General features: G+C 39.7%; 2 non-coding genes across 2 annotated transcripts; both read right to left on the reverse strand.

The window, feature by feature from the left end:
* Positions 1–449: 449 nt before the first annotated feature.
* On the reverse strand, positions 450–557 carry LOC148576512 (small nucleolar RNA R71). The gene has a single exon (XR_015903221.1). It is a non-coding gene; the product is annotated as a small nucleolar RNA R71 (small nucleolar RNA).
* A 6,701-nt stretch (positions 558–7,258) lies between these two features.
* Positions 7,259–7,366, reverse strand: LOC148576513 (small nucleolar RNA R71). Its single transcript, XR_015903956.1, has one exon. It is a non-coding gene; the product is annotated as a small nucleolar RNA R71 (small nucleolar RNA).
* Between the last annotated feature and the right edge of the window lie 9,319 nt (positions 7,367–16,685).

The following is a 16,685-nucleotide window of genomic DNA, read 5'->3' on the forward strand; positions in this document are numbered from 1 at the left end:
AAATACAACAATCCAGAGATAACCTTTCAGAAATTTTCGAACAGGCAGAGGAGATGGCAGCCGAAAATAATGATAATGTAAGGAAGATGCTTGGTGACTTTACTGCACCAAATTCCAATTTACATGGAAGAAGCATCTCCATTCCTGCCATTGGAGCAAACAACTTTGAGCTGAAACCTCAATTAGTTTCTCTGATGCAGCAGAACTGCAAGTTTCATGGACTTCCATCTGAAGATCCTTTTCAGTTCTTAACTGAATTCTTGCAGATATGTGATACTGTTAAGACTAATGGAGTAGATCCTGAAGTCTACAGGCTCATGCTTTTCCCTTTTGCTGTAAGAGACAGAGCTAGATTATGGTTGGATTCTCAACCCAAAGACAGCCTGAACTCTTGGGATAAGCTGGTCACGGCTTTCTTAGCCAAGTACTTTCCTCCTCAAAAGCTGAGCAAGCTTAGAGCTGATGTTCAAACCTTCAGACAGAAAGAAGGTGAATCCCTCTATGAAGCTTGGGAAAGATACAAACAGTTGACCAAAAAGTGTCCTTCTGACATGCTTTCAGAATGGACCATCCTGGATATATTCTATGATGGTTTATCTGAGCTATCAAAGATGTCACTGGACACTTCTGCAGGTGGATCCATTCACCTAAAGAAAACGCCTGCAGAAGCTCAAGAACTCATTGACATGGTTGCTAATAACCAGTTCATGTACACTTCTGAAAGGAATCCTGTGAGTAATGGGACGCCTATGAAGAAGGGAGTTCTTGAAGTTGATACTCTGAATGCCATATTGGCTCAGAACAAAATATTGACTCAGCAAGTCAATATGATCTCTCAGAGTCTGCATGGAATGCAAGCTGCATCCAACAGTACTCAAGAGGCATCTTCTGAAGAAGAAGCCTATGATCCTGAGAACCCTGCAATAGCAGAGGTAAATTACTTAGGTGAACCTTATGGAAACACCTATAACTCAACATGGAAAAATCATCCAAATTTCTCATGGAAGGATCAAAAGCCCCAACAAGGCTTTAATAATGGTGGAAGAAATAGGTTTAGCAATAGCAAGCCTTTTCCATCATCAACTCAGCAACTGACAGAGAACTCTGAACAAAATGCTTCTAACTTAGCAAATTTAGTCTCTGATCTATCTAAGGCCACTGTAAGTTTCATGAATGAAACAAGATCTTCCATTAGAAATCTGGAAGCACAAGTGGGCCAGATGAGTAAAAGGATCCCTGAAATCCCTCCTAGCACTCTCCCAAGCAATACAGAAGAGAACCCAAAAGGAGAGTGCAAGGCCATTGACATAAGCGCCATGGCTGAACCTGTAAGGGAAGGAGAGGACGTGAATCCCAAGGAGGAAGACCTCCTGGGACGTCCAGTGGTCAATAAGGAGCTTCCCTCTGAGGAACCAAAGGAATCTGAGACTCATCTAGAGACCATAGAGATTCCATTGAACCTCCTTATGCCCTTCATGAGCTCTGATGAGTATTCCTCTTCTGAAGAGAATGAGGATGTTACTGAAGAGCAAACTGCCAAGTTTCTTGGGGCAATCATGAAGCTGAATGCCAAATTATTTGGCATTGATACTTGGGAAGTTGAACCTCCCTTGTTCATCAATGAACTAAGTGATCTGGATCAACTGACATTGCCTCAGAAGAGACAGGATCTTGGAAAGTTCATAATCCCTTGTACCATAGGCACCATGATCTTTAAGGCTCTGTGTGACCTTGGTTCAGGGATAAACCTCATGCCCCTCTCGGTAATAGAAAAACTGGGAATCTATGGGGTGCAAGCTGCTAAAATCTCACTAGAGATGGCAGACAGCTCAAGAAAACAGGCTTATGGACAAGTAGAAGATGTATTAGTAAAGGTTGAGGGCCTTTACATACCTACTGATTTCATAGTCCTGGATACTGGAAAGGAAGAGGATGAATCCATCATCCTAGGAAGACCTTTCCTGGCCACAGCAAGAGCTGTGATTGATATTGACAGAGGTGAAATATTCCTTCAATGGAATGAGAACTCCCTTGTATTCAAAACTCAAGGATCTCCCTCTGCAACCATGGAGAGGAAGCTTGAAAAGCTTCTCTCAAAGCAGAGTCAACCAGAGCCCCCACAGTCAAACTCCAAGTTTGGTGTTGGGAGGCCACAACCAAACTCTAAGTTTGGTGTTGAACTCCCATATCCAAACTCTAAGTTTGGTGTTGGAAAGTCTCAACAAAGCTCTGCACATCTGTGAGGCTCCATGAGAGCCCACTGTCAAGCTATTGACATTAAAGAAGCGCTTGTTGGGAGGCAACCCAATGTTTATCTAATTCTTATTTTTATTGTTTTTCATGTTTTCTTAGGTTCATGATCATGTGGAGTCACAAAATAAACAAAAAAATCAAGAACGGAATCAAAAACAGCAGGAGAAAAATCACACCCTGGAGGAGCATCTGTCTGGCGTTCAAACGCCAGAACAGAGCATAGTTCTGGCGCTGAACGCCCAGAATGGGAGCATCCTGGCGCTGAACGCCCAGAACAAGCATGGTTCTGGCGTTCAACGCCAGAAATGGCAGCAAATGGGCGTTGAACGCCCAAAATGGGCACCGACCTGGCGCTGAACGCCCAGAGTTGTGTGCAAGGGCATTTTGCATGCCTAAATTGGTGTAGGGATGTAAATGCCTTGACACCCCAAGATCTGTGGACCCCACAGGATCCCCACCTACCTTCACTCACTCTCTTCTCTCTTCTCAATCATCCTCTATTCCCAATAAACACTCATCCCTTCTGTCTTCCATTTACCACTCACACCCATACACCCACTTACCTTCAAAAATTCAACATCTCTTCCCCACCCAATCCCACCCATATGGCCGAATACACACAGCCATCCATCTCCTCCATATCCTCTTCTTCTTCTATTCTTTCTTCTTTTGCTCGAGGGCGAGCAACATTCTAAGTTTGGTGTGGTAAAAGCATAGCTTTTTTGTTTTTTCCATAACCATTGATGGCACCTAAGGCCAGAGAAACCTCTAGAAAGAGGAAAGGGAAGACAAAAGCTTCCATCAAGGGTCTATAGCTCAGTGGTAGAACATTTGACTGCAAATCAAGAGATCCCTGAGATACCTCAGGGGATACATTTTCTTCCACGCAATTATTGGAAGCAACTAAGGGTGGAACATCAAGAGCACTCCTTCATCCTTCATGAAATCAGAGAAGATCTAAAAGCAATGAAGGAGGAGCAACAAAGACAAGGAAGAGACATAGAAGAGCTCAAGGACATCATTGGTTCCTCAAGAAGGAAACGCCACCATCACTAAGGTGGATTCATTCCTTGTTCTTGTTTCTTCTATTTTTCGTTTTCTATGTTATGTGCTTATCTGTGTTTGTGTCTTCATTACATGATCATTAGTAGTCAGTAACTATGTCTTAAAGTTATAAATGTCCTATGAATCCATCACCTTTCTTAAATGAAAAATGTTTTAATTCAAAAGAACAAGAAGTACATGAGTTTTGAATTTATCCTTGAACTTAGCTTAATTATATTGATGTGGTGACAATGCTTCTTGTTTTCTGAATGTATGCTTGAACAGTGCATATGACTTTTGAAGTTGTTGTTTAAGAATGTTAAATATGTTGGCTCTTGAAAGAATGATGACTAGGAAACATGTTATTTGATAATCTGAAAAATCATAAAAATGATTCTTGAAGCAAGAAAAAGCAGCAAAGAACAAAGCTTGCAGAAAAAAAAAATATAGGCGAAAAAAAAAATAGAAAGAAAAAGAAAAAGCAAGCAGAAAAAGCCAATAAACCTTAAAACCAAAAGGCAAGGGCAAATAAAAAGGATCCCAAGGCTTTGAGCATCAGTGGATAGGAGGACCTAAAGGAATAAAATCCTGGTCTAAGCGGCTAAACCAAGCTGTCCCTAACCATGTGCTTGTGGCGTGTAGGTGTCAAGTGAAAACTTGAGACTGAGCGGTTAAAGTCAAGGTCCAAAGCAAAAGAAGAGTGTGCTTAAGAACCCTGGACACCTCTAATTGGGGACTTTAGCAAAGCTGAGTCACAATCTGAAAAGGTTCACCCAATTATGTGTCTGTGGCATTTATGTATCCGGTGGTAATACTGGAAAACAAAGTGCTTAGGGCCACGGCCAAGACTCATAAAGAAGCTGTGTTCAAGAATCATCATACTGAACTAGGAGAGTCAATAACACTATTTGAAATCTGAAGTTCCTATAGATGCCAATCATTCTAAACTTCAATGGATAAAGTGAGATGCCAAAACTATTCAAGAGGCAAAAAGCTATAAGTCCCGCTCATACGATTGAAGCTCTGTTTCATTGATAGTTTGGAATTTATAGTATATTCTCTTCTTTTTATCCTATTTGATTTTCAGTTGCTTGGGGACAAGCAACAATTTAAGTTTGGTGTTGTGATGAGCGGATAATTTATACGCTTTTTGGCATTGTTTTTAGTATGTTTTTAGTAGAATCTAGTTACTTTTAGGGATGTTTTCATTAGTTTTTATGTTAAATTCACATTTCTGGACTTTACTATGAGTTTGTGTGTTTTTCTGTGATTTCAGGTATTTTCTGACTGAAATTGAGGGACTTGAGCAGAAATCAGATTCAGAGGTTGAAAAAGGACTACTGATGTTGTTGGATTCTGACCTCCCTGCACTCAAAGTGGATTTTATGGAGCTACAGAACTCGAAATTGCGCGTTTCCAATTGCGTTGGAAAGTAGACATCCAGGGCTTTCCAGCAATATATAATAGTCCATACTTTGGCCAAGAATGGACGAAGTAAACTGGCGTTCAACGCCAGCCTTCTGCCCAAATCTGGCGTCCAGCGCCAGAAAAGGATCCAAAACCAGAGTTGAACGCCCAAACTGGCACAGAAACTGGCGTTCAACTCCACAAATGGCCTCTGCACGTGCTACACTTAAGCTCAGCCCAAACACACACCAAGTGGGCCCCGGAAGTGGATTTGTACATCAATTACTTACTCATGTAAACCCTAGTGACTAGTTTATTATAAATAGGACCTCTTACTATTGTATTAGACGTCTTTTTGACCATCTTTGAACGCATTGTTCTTAGACCATAGGGGCTGGCCACACGGCCATGCCTGGACCTTTCACTTATGTATTTTCAACGGTAGAGTTTCTACACTCCATAGATTAAGGTGTGGAGCTCTGCTGTTCCTCAAAGATTAATGCAAAGTACTACTATTTTCTATTCAATTCTTCTTATTTCGCTTCTAAGATATCCATTCGCACCCAAGAACGTGATGAAGGTGATGATTATGTGTGACGCTCATCACCATTCTCCCCTATGAACGCGTGCCTGACAAACACTTCTGTTCTACATGAATTAAGCTAGAATGAGTATCTCTTAGATCTCCTAACCAGATTCTTCGTGGCGTAAGCTAGAATGATGGCGGCATTCAAGAGAATCCAGAAGGTCTAAACCTTGTCTGTGGTATTCTGAGTAGGATTCAATGATTGAATGACTGTGACGAGCTTCAAACTCGCGATTGTTGGGCGTTAGTGACAGACGCAAAAGGAGGGTGAATCCTATTCCAACATGATCGAGAACCGACAGATGAATAGCCGTGCCGTGACAGAGTGCGTGAGCATATTATTCACTGAGAGGAGGGGATGTAGCCACTGACAACGGTGATGCCCTTGCATAAAGCCAGCCATGGAAAGGAGTAAGACTGATTGGATGAAGATAGCAGGAAAGCAGAGGTTCAGAGGAACGAAAAGCATCTCCATTCGCTTATCTGAAATTCCTACCAATGATTTACATAAGTATCTCTATCCCTATTTTACTATATAATATTCGAAAACACCATTATCACTTTATATCCGCCTGACTGAGATTTACAAGGTGACCATAGCTTGCTTCATACCAACAATCTCCGTGGGATTCGACCCTTACTCACGTAAGGTATTACTTGGACGACCCAGTGCACTTGCTGGTTAGTTGTATCGAAATTGTGACAATTATGTATTAAGATCAAAGCACCAAGCTTTGGAGCCATTACCAGGGATTGTTCGAGCCTGGACATCACAATTTCGTGCACCACTTGCCTAGTAAGAAAGGTTCAATCTTTAAACACTAGAATCATATCTTTTAAGTTTCTTGTTAGTCAAGTAATCAACTTTGATTTCAAAAATAAAATCTTTTTAAATTTATTTTTCAAATCTTTTTCAAAATAAGTTTCAATCACATCTTTTTCAAAATCAATTTCAAAATCTTTTCTAACTTCTTATCTTTTCAAAAATTGATTTTCAAATATTTTTCAATTAACTATTTGACTTTTTGTTTGATTTTAAAAGTTTACTATTTCAATCATATCTTTTTCAAAATTACCTAACTAATTCTCTCTCTGATTTTCGAAAATCACCTTCCTCTTTTTCAAAATTTCTTTTTAATTAACTAATTATTTTAAATTTTAATTTTAATTTTTTTCTTTTCTTATTTCGAATTTTAACTTTAATTTTTAAATTAAAAACAAAAAAATATTTTTTTCTTTTCAATGATTTTCGAAAATTCTTCTCTCTCACCTCCTCCTAATTATTTATTTATCTACTAACACTTCTCTTCTTCTTAAAAATTCGAACCCTCTCCCTCTTTCTGTGTTCGAATTTCTTTTCTTCTTCTACTCACATAAAGGAATCTCTATACTGTGACATAGAGGATTTCTCTTCTTTTCTGTTTTCTTCTTTTTCATATGAGCAGGAACAAGGATAAGAACACTCTTGTTGAAGCTGATCCTGAACCTAAAAGGAGTTTGAAGAGGAAGCTAAGGGAAGCTAAAGCACAACTCTCTAGAGAAAATCTGACAGAAATTTTCGAAAAAGAAGGAGACATGGCCAAAAATAATAACAATGCAAGGAAGATGCTTGGTGACTTTACTGCACCAAATTCCAATTTACATGGAAGAAGCATCTCAATCCCTGCCATTGGAGCAAACAATTTTGAGCTAAAGCCTCAATTAGTTTCTCTAATGCAACAGAACTGCAAGTTTCATGGACTTCCAGCAGAAGATCCTTTTCAGTTCTTAACTGAATTCTTGCAGATCTGTGATACTGTTAAGACCAATGGGGTTGACGCCGAGGTCTACATGCTTATGCTTTTCCCGTTTCATGTAAGAGACAGAGCTAGAATATAGTTGGACTCTCAACCTAAGGATAGCATGAACTCTTGGGATAAGCTGGTCACAGCTTTCTTAGCCAAGTTCTTTCCTCCTCAAAAGCTTAGCAAGCTTAGAGTGGATGTTCAAACCTTCAAACAGAAAGAAGGTAAATCCCTCTATGAAGCTTGGGAGAGGTATAAGTAACTGACCAAAAAGTGTCCTTCTGACATGCTTTCAGAATGGACCATCCTGGATATATTCTATGATAGTCTGTCTGAATTATCAAAGATGTCATTGGACCATTCTACAGGTGGATCCATTCATCTAAAGAAAATGCCTGCAGAAGCTCAAGAACTCATTGACATGGTTGCAAATAACCAGTTCATGTACACTTCTGAAAGGAATCCTATAAGTAATGGGACGCCTCAGAGGAAGGAAGTTCTTGAAATTGATACTCTGAATGCCATATTGGCTCAGAATAAAATATTGACTCAGCAAGTCAATATGATTTCTCAGAGTCTGAATGGATTGCAAGCTGCATCCAACAGTACTCAAGAGGCATCTTCTGAAGAAGAAGCTTATGATCCTGAGAACCTTGCAATAGCAGAGGTGAATTACATGGGGAACACTAAGGGAGTACCTATAATCCTTCATGGAGAAATCATCCAAATTTCTCATGGAAGGATCAACAAAAGCCTCAACAAGGCTTTATTAATGGTGGAAGAAACAAGTTTAGCAATAGCAAGCCTTTCCCATCATCCACTCAGCAACAGACAGAGAATTTTCAGAAGAATCTATCTAGCTTAGCAAATATAGTCTCTGATCTATCTAAGGCCACTTTAAGTTTCATGAATGAAACAAGGTCCTCCATTAGAAATCTGGAGGCACAAGTAGGCCAGCTGAGTAAAAGGGTCACTAAAACTCCTCCTAGTACTCTCCCAAGCAATACAGAAGAGAATCCAAAAAGAGAGTGCAAGGCCATTACCTTACTTGGTATGGCCGAACCCAAAGAGGAGGAGAAGGACTTGAATCCTAGTGAGGAAGACCTCCTGGGACGTCCATTGACCTATAAGGAGTTTCCCTTTGCAGAACCAAAGGAATCTGAGACTCATCTAGAGACCATAGAGATTCTATTGAACCTCTTTTTGCCCTTCATGAGCTCTGATGAGTATTCACCCTCTGAAGAGGATGAAGACATTACTGAAGAGCAAGTTACTAAGTACCTTGGTACAATCATGAAGCTGAATGCCAAATTATTTGGTAATGAGACTTGGGAAGATGAACCTCCCTTGCTCACCAATGAACTAAATGTATTGGATAGGCAGAAATTACCTCAAAAGAAATAGGATCCTGGTAAATTCCTAATTCCCTGTAACAAGGCACCATGACCTTTGAGAAGGCTCTGTGTGACCTGGGGTCAGGAATAAACTTAATGCCACTCTCTGTAATGGAGAAACTTGGGATCTTTGAGGTGCAAGCTGCCAGAATCTCATTAGAGATGGCAGACAACTCAAGAAAACAGGCTTATGGACAAGTAGAGGACGTGTTAGTGAAGGTTGAAAGCCTTTACATCCCTGCTGATTTCATAATCCTAGACACTGGGAAGGATGAGGATGAATCCATCATCCTTGGAAGACCCTTCCTAGCCACAGCAAAAGCTGTGATTGATGTGGACAGAGGAGAGTTGATCCTTCAACTGAATGAGGACAACCTTGTGTTTAAAACTCAAGGATCTCCTTCTGTAACCATGGAGAGGAAGCATGAAAAACTTCTCTCACTGTAGAGTCAACCAAAGCCCCCACAGTTAAACTCTAAGTTTGGTGTTGGGAGGCCACAACCAAACTCTAAGTTTGGTGTTGAACCCCCACATTCAAACTCTAAGTTTGGTGTTGGGAGGTCCCAACAATGCTCTGAACATCTGTGAGGCTCCATGAGAGCTCACTGTCAAGCTATTGACATTAAAGAAGCACTTGTTGGGAGGCAACCCAATGTTATTTAATTATATCTATTTTATTTTTATTTCTATTTCGTGTTTTATTAGGTTGATGATCATGTGGAGTCACAAAAACTACAAAAAAAAAAATAAAAAACAAAATGAAAAACAGCATAAAAAAATAGCACACCCTGGAGGAGGAGCATTCCGGCGTTTAAACGCTAGAAACAAGCATTTTTCTGGCGTTTAATGCCAGAAACAAGCATCTACCTGGCGTTAAATGCCAGAAACAGGCTACTTTTAGGCGTTTAACGCCAAAAACAGGCAGCAGTTTGGCGTTAAACGCCAGGATTGCACAGCAAGGGCGTTTTACACGCCTAATTAGAGCAGGGATGTTAAGTCATTGACCCCACTGGATCTGTGGACCCCACAGGATCCCCACAGGATTTGTGGACCCCACAGGATCCCCACCACTTCTTCTCTCCTCTTCACCATTCACATCCATCCACTCTTCCCCATAAACCCTACCTACCTCCAAAATTCAAACTCTTTTTCCTCCCAAACCCAACCCTAATTGCCGAACCCTAAACCTCCCCCCACCCCTATATAAACCCCTCATTCCTTCTTCATTTTCACACAACACAACCCTTCCTTCTTACCTTTGGCCGAATACACACCTCTCTTCCTCTCCTCCATTCTTTTTCTTCTTCTCCTTCTATCTCTCTTCTTTTGCTCGGGGACGAGCAAACATTTTAAGTTTGGTGTGGTAAAAATCATTGCTTTTTTTTCCATAACCATCAATGGCACCTAAGGCTAGAGAATCCTCAAGAAAGAGGAAAGGGAAGGCAATTGCTTCCACCTCTGAGTCATGGGAGATGGAGAAATTCATCTTAAAGGTCCATCAAGACCACTTCTATGAAGTTGTGGCCAAGAAGAAAGTGATCCCTGAGGTTCCTTTCAAGCTCAAAAAGAATGAGTATCCGGAAATCCGACTTGAGATCCAAAGAAAAGGTTGAGAAGTTCTCACCAACCCCATTCAACAAGTCGGGATCTTAATGGTTCAAGAGTTCTATGCAAACGCATGGATCACTAGGAACCATGATCAAAGTGTGAACCTAAATCCAAAGCATTGGCTCACCATGGTTCGGGGGAAATACTTAGATTTTAGTCCGAAAAATGTAAGGTTAGCGTTCAACTTGCCAATGATGCAAGAAAATGCAAACCCCTACACTAGAAGGGTCAATTTTGATCAAAGGTTGGACCAAGTCCTCATGGACATATGTGTGGAAGGAGCTCAATGGAAAGTTGACTCAAGAGGCAAGCCGGTTCAATTAAGAAGACCGGATCTTAAGCCTGTAGCTAGAGGATGGTTGGAGTTCATTCAGCGCTCAATCATTCCTACTAGCAACTGGTCTGAAGTTACTGTAGACCGGGCCATCATGATCCATAGTATCATGATTGGGGAGGAAGTAGAGGTTCATGAGATTATACCTCAAGAACTCTACAAGGTGGCTGACAAGTCATCCACTTTGGCAAGGTTAGCCTTTCCTCACCTTATTTGCCACCTCTGCAATTCGGCTGGAATTGACATAGAGGGAGACATCCTCATTGAAGAGGATAAGCCCATCACTAAGAAAAGGATGGAGCAAACAAGAGATCATGGACCTCAATAAGAGCATGAGGAAATTCCTCACCAGGAAATCCCTGAGATGCCTCAGGGGATGCACTTTCCTCCACAGAATTATTGGGAGCAAATCAACACCTCCCTAGGAGAATTAAGTTCCAACATGGGACAACTAAGGATGGAGCACCAAGAGTACTCCATCATCATCCATGAAATTAGGGAAGATCAAAGAGCTATGAGGGATGAACAACAAAGACAAGGAAGAGACATAGAGGAGCTCAAGAGCACCATTGGTTCTTCAAGAAGAGGAAGACGCCACCCTCACTAAGGTGGACCCGTTTCTTAATCTTCTTGTTCTTAATTTCCTGTTTTTTGTTTATTATGCTTTATGTTTTATTTATGTTTATGTCTTTACTATATGATCATTAGTGTTTAAGTGTCTATGTCTTAAAGCTATGAATGTCCTATGACTCCATCACCTCTCTTAAATGAAAAATGTTCTAAAAATAAAAGAACAAGAACTACATGGTTTCGAATTCATCCTTGAAATTAGTTTAATTATTTTGATGTGGTGACAATACTTTTTGTTTTCTGAATGAATGCTTGAACAGTGCATATGTCTTTTGAAATTGTTGTTTATGAATGCTAAATATGTTGGCTCTTGAAAGAATAATGAAAAAGGAGACATGTTATTTGATAATCTAAAAAATCATAAAATTGATTCTTGAAGCAAGAAAAAGTAGTGAATACAAAAGCTTGCGAAAAAAAGAGAAGAGAAAAAAAATGGCAAAAAAAAAGAAAGAAAAAGAAAAGGCAAGCAGAAAAAGCCAAAAGCTCTTTAAACCAACAGGCAAGAGCAAAAAGCCAATAGCCCTTAAAACCAAAAGGCAAGGGTAATAGAAAGGATCCAAGGCTTTGAGCATCAGTGGATAGGAGGGCCTAAAGGAATAAAATCCTGGCCTAAGCGGCTAAACCAAGCTGTCCCTAACCATGTGCTTGTGGCGTGAAGGTGTCAAGTGAAAACTTGAGACTGAGCAGTTAAAGTCAAGGTCCAAAGCAAAAAAAGAGTGTGCTTAAAAACCTTGGACACCTCTAATTGGGGACTTTAGCAAAGCTGAGTCACAATCTGAAAAAGTTCACCTAGTTATGTGTCTATGGCATGTATGTATCCGGTGGTAATACTGGAAAACAAAGTGCTTAGGGCCACGGCCAAGACTCATAAAGTAGCTGTGTTCAAGAATCAACATACTAAACTAGGAGAATCAATAACACTATCTAAATTCTAAGTTCCTATAGATGCCAATCATTCTGAACTTCAATGGATAAAGTGAGATGCCAAAACTATTCAAGAGGCAAAAAGCTACTAGTCCCACTCATCTGATTGGAGCTAAGTTTCATTGATATTTTGGAATTTATAGTATATTCTCTTCTTTTTATCCTATTTGATTTTCAGTTGCTTGGAGACAAGCAACAATTTAAGTTTCGTGTTGTGATGAGCGGATAATTTATACGCTTTTTGGAATTGTTTTTACATAGTTTTTAGTATGATTTAGTTAGTTTTTAATATATTTTTATTAGTTTTTAAATAAAAGTCACATTTCTGGACTTTACTATGAGTTTGTGTGTTTTTCTGTGATTTCAGGTATTTTCTGGCTGAAATTGAGGGACTTGAGCAAAAATCAGATTCAGAGGTTGAAGAAGGACTGCAGATGTTGTTGGATTCTGACCTCCCTGCACTCAAAGTGGATTTTTCGGAGCTACAAAACTCCAAATGGCGCACTTTCAATTGTATTGGAAAGCAAACATTTAGGGCTTTCCAGCAATATATAATAGTCCATACTTTGCCCGAGTTTAGATGACGCAAACTGGTATTCAACGCCAGCTTCCTGCCCTATTCTGGAGTTAAACGCCAGAGACAGGTTGCAAAGTAGAGTTAAATGCCAGAAAGAGGTTACAAACTGGCGTTCAACTCCAAGAGAAGCCTCTATACATGTAAAGCTCAATGCTCAGCCCAAGCACACACCAAGTCGGCCCCGGAAGTGGATTTCTGCATCATTTACTCATTTCTGTAAACCCTAGTAACTAGTCTGATATAAATAGGACCTTTTACTATTGTGTTAGACATCTTTGATCAGTTTTATGCTATCCTGGACCTTTATGGGGGCTGGCCATTCGGCCATGCCTGGACTATTATCACTTATGTATTTTCAACGGTAGAGTTTCTACACACCATAGATTAAGGTGTGGAGCTCTGCTGTTCCTCATGAATTAATGCAAAGTACTATTGTTTTTCTATTCAATTCAAGCCTATTTCTTATCTATGATATACACTTGTTCTTCAACTTGAAGAAGGTGATGATCCGTGACACTCATCATCATTCTCACCTATGAACGCGTGCCTGACAACCACTTCCGTTTTACTTGCGATAGCTTGAGTGCGTATCTCTTAGCCTCCTGGTTCATGATGCATGGTTGCCTCGCCTGACAAAAGATCCCTCCATTCCATGAGATCAGAGTCTTCATGGTATAGGCTAGAATTATTGGCGGCCATTCTTGAGATCCGAAAAGTCTAAACCTTGTCTGTGGTATTTCGAGTAGGATCTGGGAAGGGATGGCTGTGATGAGACTCAAACTCGTGAGTGCTGGGCATAGTGACAGACGCAAAAGGATTACTGAATCCTATTCTAGTATGATCGAGAACCGACAGATAAATAACCGTGCTGTGACAGCGCATTTTGGACCATTTTCACTGAGAGGATGGGATGTAGCCATTGACAATAGTGATGCCCTACACGACGCTTGCCATGGAAAGGAGTATGAAGGATTGGATGAAGACAATAGGAAAGTAGAGAATCAGAAGGAACAAAGCAACTCCATACGCTTATCTGAAATTCTCACCAATGAATTACATAAGTACCTCTATCCTATATTTTACTTATATTTCTATTATCAATTCACCATAACTATTTGAATCCGCCTGACTGAGATTTACAAGGTGACCATAGCTTGCTTCAAGCTGACAATCTCCGTGGGATCGACCTTTACTCATGTAAGGTTTATTACTTGGACGACCCAGTGCACTTGCTGGTTAGTTGTGTGAAGTTATGACAAAGTGTGTGAATTACGTTCCGAACACCAAGTTTTTGGTGCCGTTGTTAAGGATCACAATTTCGTGCACCATCTAGTGTCTATGTCTTAAAGTTATGAATGTTCTATGAATCCTTCACCTTTCTTAAATGAAAAATGTTTTATTTTCAAAAGAACAAGAAGTGCATGATTTCGAGTATCTTGAAATTAGTTTAATTATTTTGATGTGGTGGCAATACTTTTTGTTTTCTAAATGAATGCTTGAACAGTGCATATTTTTTATATTGTTGTTTATGAATGTTAAAATTGTTGGCTCTTGAAAGAATAATGAAAAAGGAGAAATGTTGTTGATAATCTGAAAAACCATAAAATTGATTCTTGAAGCAAGAAAAAGCAGTGAACACAAAGCTTGCGAAAAAAAATGAAAAAAAAATTGGCGAAAAAAATATAAAGAAAAAGAAAAAAAAAGAAAATGCAAGCAGAAAAAGCCAATAACCCTTTAAACCAAAAGGCAAGGGTAAAAAAAAGGATTCAAGGCTTTGAGCATTAATGGATAGGAGGGCCCAAAGGAATAAAATCCTGGCCTAAGCGACTAAATCAAGTTGTCCCTAACCATGTGCTTGTGGCGTGAAGGTGTCAAGTGAAAAGCTTGAGACTGAGCGGTTAAAGTTGTGGTCCAAAGCAAAAAGAGTGTGCTTAAGAGCTCTGGGCACCTCTAACTGGGGACTCTAGCAAAGCTGAGTCACAATTTGAAAAGGTTCACCCAGTTATGTGTCTGTGGCATTTTTGTATCCAGTGGTAATATTGGAAAACAAAATGCTTAGGGTCACAGCCAAGACTCATAAAGTAGCTGTGTTCAAGCATCAACATATTGAACTAAGAGAATCAATAACACTATCTGAATTCTGAGTTCCTATGGATGCCAATCATTCTGAACTTCAAAGGATAAAGTGAGATGCCAAAACTATTCAGAAGCAAAAAGGCTACTAGTCCCGCTCATCTAATTAGAACTAAGTTCATTGATAAGTTTGGAATTCATTGTATCTTCTCTTCTTTCTATCCTATTTTATTTTTAGTTGCTTGGGGACAAGCAACAATTTAAGTTTGGCGTTGTGATGAGCGGATAATTTATACCCTTTTTAGCATTGTTTTTACATAGTTTTTAGTATGTTTTAGTTACTTTTTATTATATTTTTATTAGTTTTTATTCAAAAATCACATTTTTGGACTTTACTATGAGTTTGTGTGTTTTTCTGTGATTTCAGGTATTTTCTGGCTGAAATTGAGGGACCTGAGCAAAAATCTGATTCAGAGGGTGAAAAAGGACTGCATATGTTGTTGGATTCTGACACTTCTGCACTCGAAGTGGATTTTCTGGGGTTATAGAAGCCCAATTAGCGCGCTCTCAATTGCTTTGGAAAGTAGACATCTTGGGCTTTCTAGAAATATATAATAGTCCATACTTTTCCCGAGATTTGATGGCCCAAACTGGCATCCAATGCCAGCCTAAAATTTTCTGGCGTAAAATGCCCAAACTGGCACCAGAATTGGAGTTAAACGCCCAAACTGGCACCCAAGCTGGCGTTTGACATGGCAAAAATTGGCGAGTTAAGAAATTATTATAAGAAATATGTTGCAAGTACAGTTCTTAACCAACCAGAAATCCGCTTATCAATTTAGAAGGGTTGTCACAAAATTTAAATTAAAATACTGGGAGTATGAATCCCAGGTCGTCTCCCAACGAGTTGCAGAGAGATGTGCTATTTTATTAATCAGATGTTTTCAAAAATGGTTTGAGTTGAATAATAGGAAATTAAATTGGAGAATTTATGTAATTTTAAATAAAAATATTGACTGGGAGTAGATTAGTTGGAAGCCCTATTCTTGTTGGAGTACTCTCAAGATTAATTGATAATTGAGGGTTGTTCTATTTAGTTATCCCTTACTAGGTAAGGGAAAGTCAAGCAAGTTGGAAAGCTATTTCTATTCACAAATTCCAATCCGCTCAATTGAAAAGGATTGGTGTCAGTGACTAGAGGGCAATCCAACAATAAACGTAATTACAATTTTTTTTCTTTTAAGCATTCCAACTCAAGGTCTTACTTTCAATCAACTTCCATCCAAGTTACGAAACTACTCGCTCATTTTAAATGTAGAATTCATAACATAGGAAAGAGAAATATAGAAAGACATGATAAATAATAATCAAAGGGATCAATTAGAAATAAAAATAGTTCTTGTATTAATAAATTCTAAAAATAATCCAATAATAATTCTGAGTAAACAAAGGACATGGAAGAGTAAGAGACAGGTAAGGAAAACAAATGAGAATGACGAAGTCTTGCTGAGGTAATAACTTTCTCAATATCCCAATGCGAAAAGCAATAAAAATAAAATCCTAAGAACTATGAATGTGTAGAGAGAAAACCTAGAGGAGGAGTAGAAACTAGATCTAAAACTGAGAATTGTCTGTAATGAATGTTCTTCTTCGTTTCTGCATGTTCCCTGGCTCTAGTTTGCTTTTCTGGGCCAAAAACTGGGTCAAAACAGGGCCCAAAATCGCCCCCAGCAAATTCTGCAGATTCTGCAGATCGCGCGTTTCACGCGATTGCGTCATTCATGCGGACGCGTCATCCGGCATTTTGCCTTGCCACGCGTGCGCGTCGTCCACGCTCCGCATCACTTGTGCAATTCCGATCCGCGCGGTCGCGTGAGCCATGCGTCCGCGTCATTGCGATTTCCTCTATGTCGCGCGGTCGCGTGAGCCATGCGTCCGCGTCACTGCGATTTCCTCTATGTCGCGCGGTCGCGTGAGCCATGCGTCCGCGTCACTTCTCGCTGGTCATCTCCTCCATTTCTTGTGTTCCTTCCACTTTTGCAAGCTTTCTTTCCAATCTCCAAGTCATTCA

This window comes from Arachis ipaensis, chromosome B1, assembly GCF_059453495.1.
Source record: "Arachis ipaensis isolate K30076 ecotype BB chromosome B1, ASM5945349v1, whole genome shotgun sequence".
In the NCBI taxonomy this organism is placed as follows: Eukaryota; Viridiplantae; Streptophyta; class Magnoliopsida; order Fabales; family Fabaceae; genus Arachis; species Arachis ipaensis.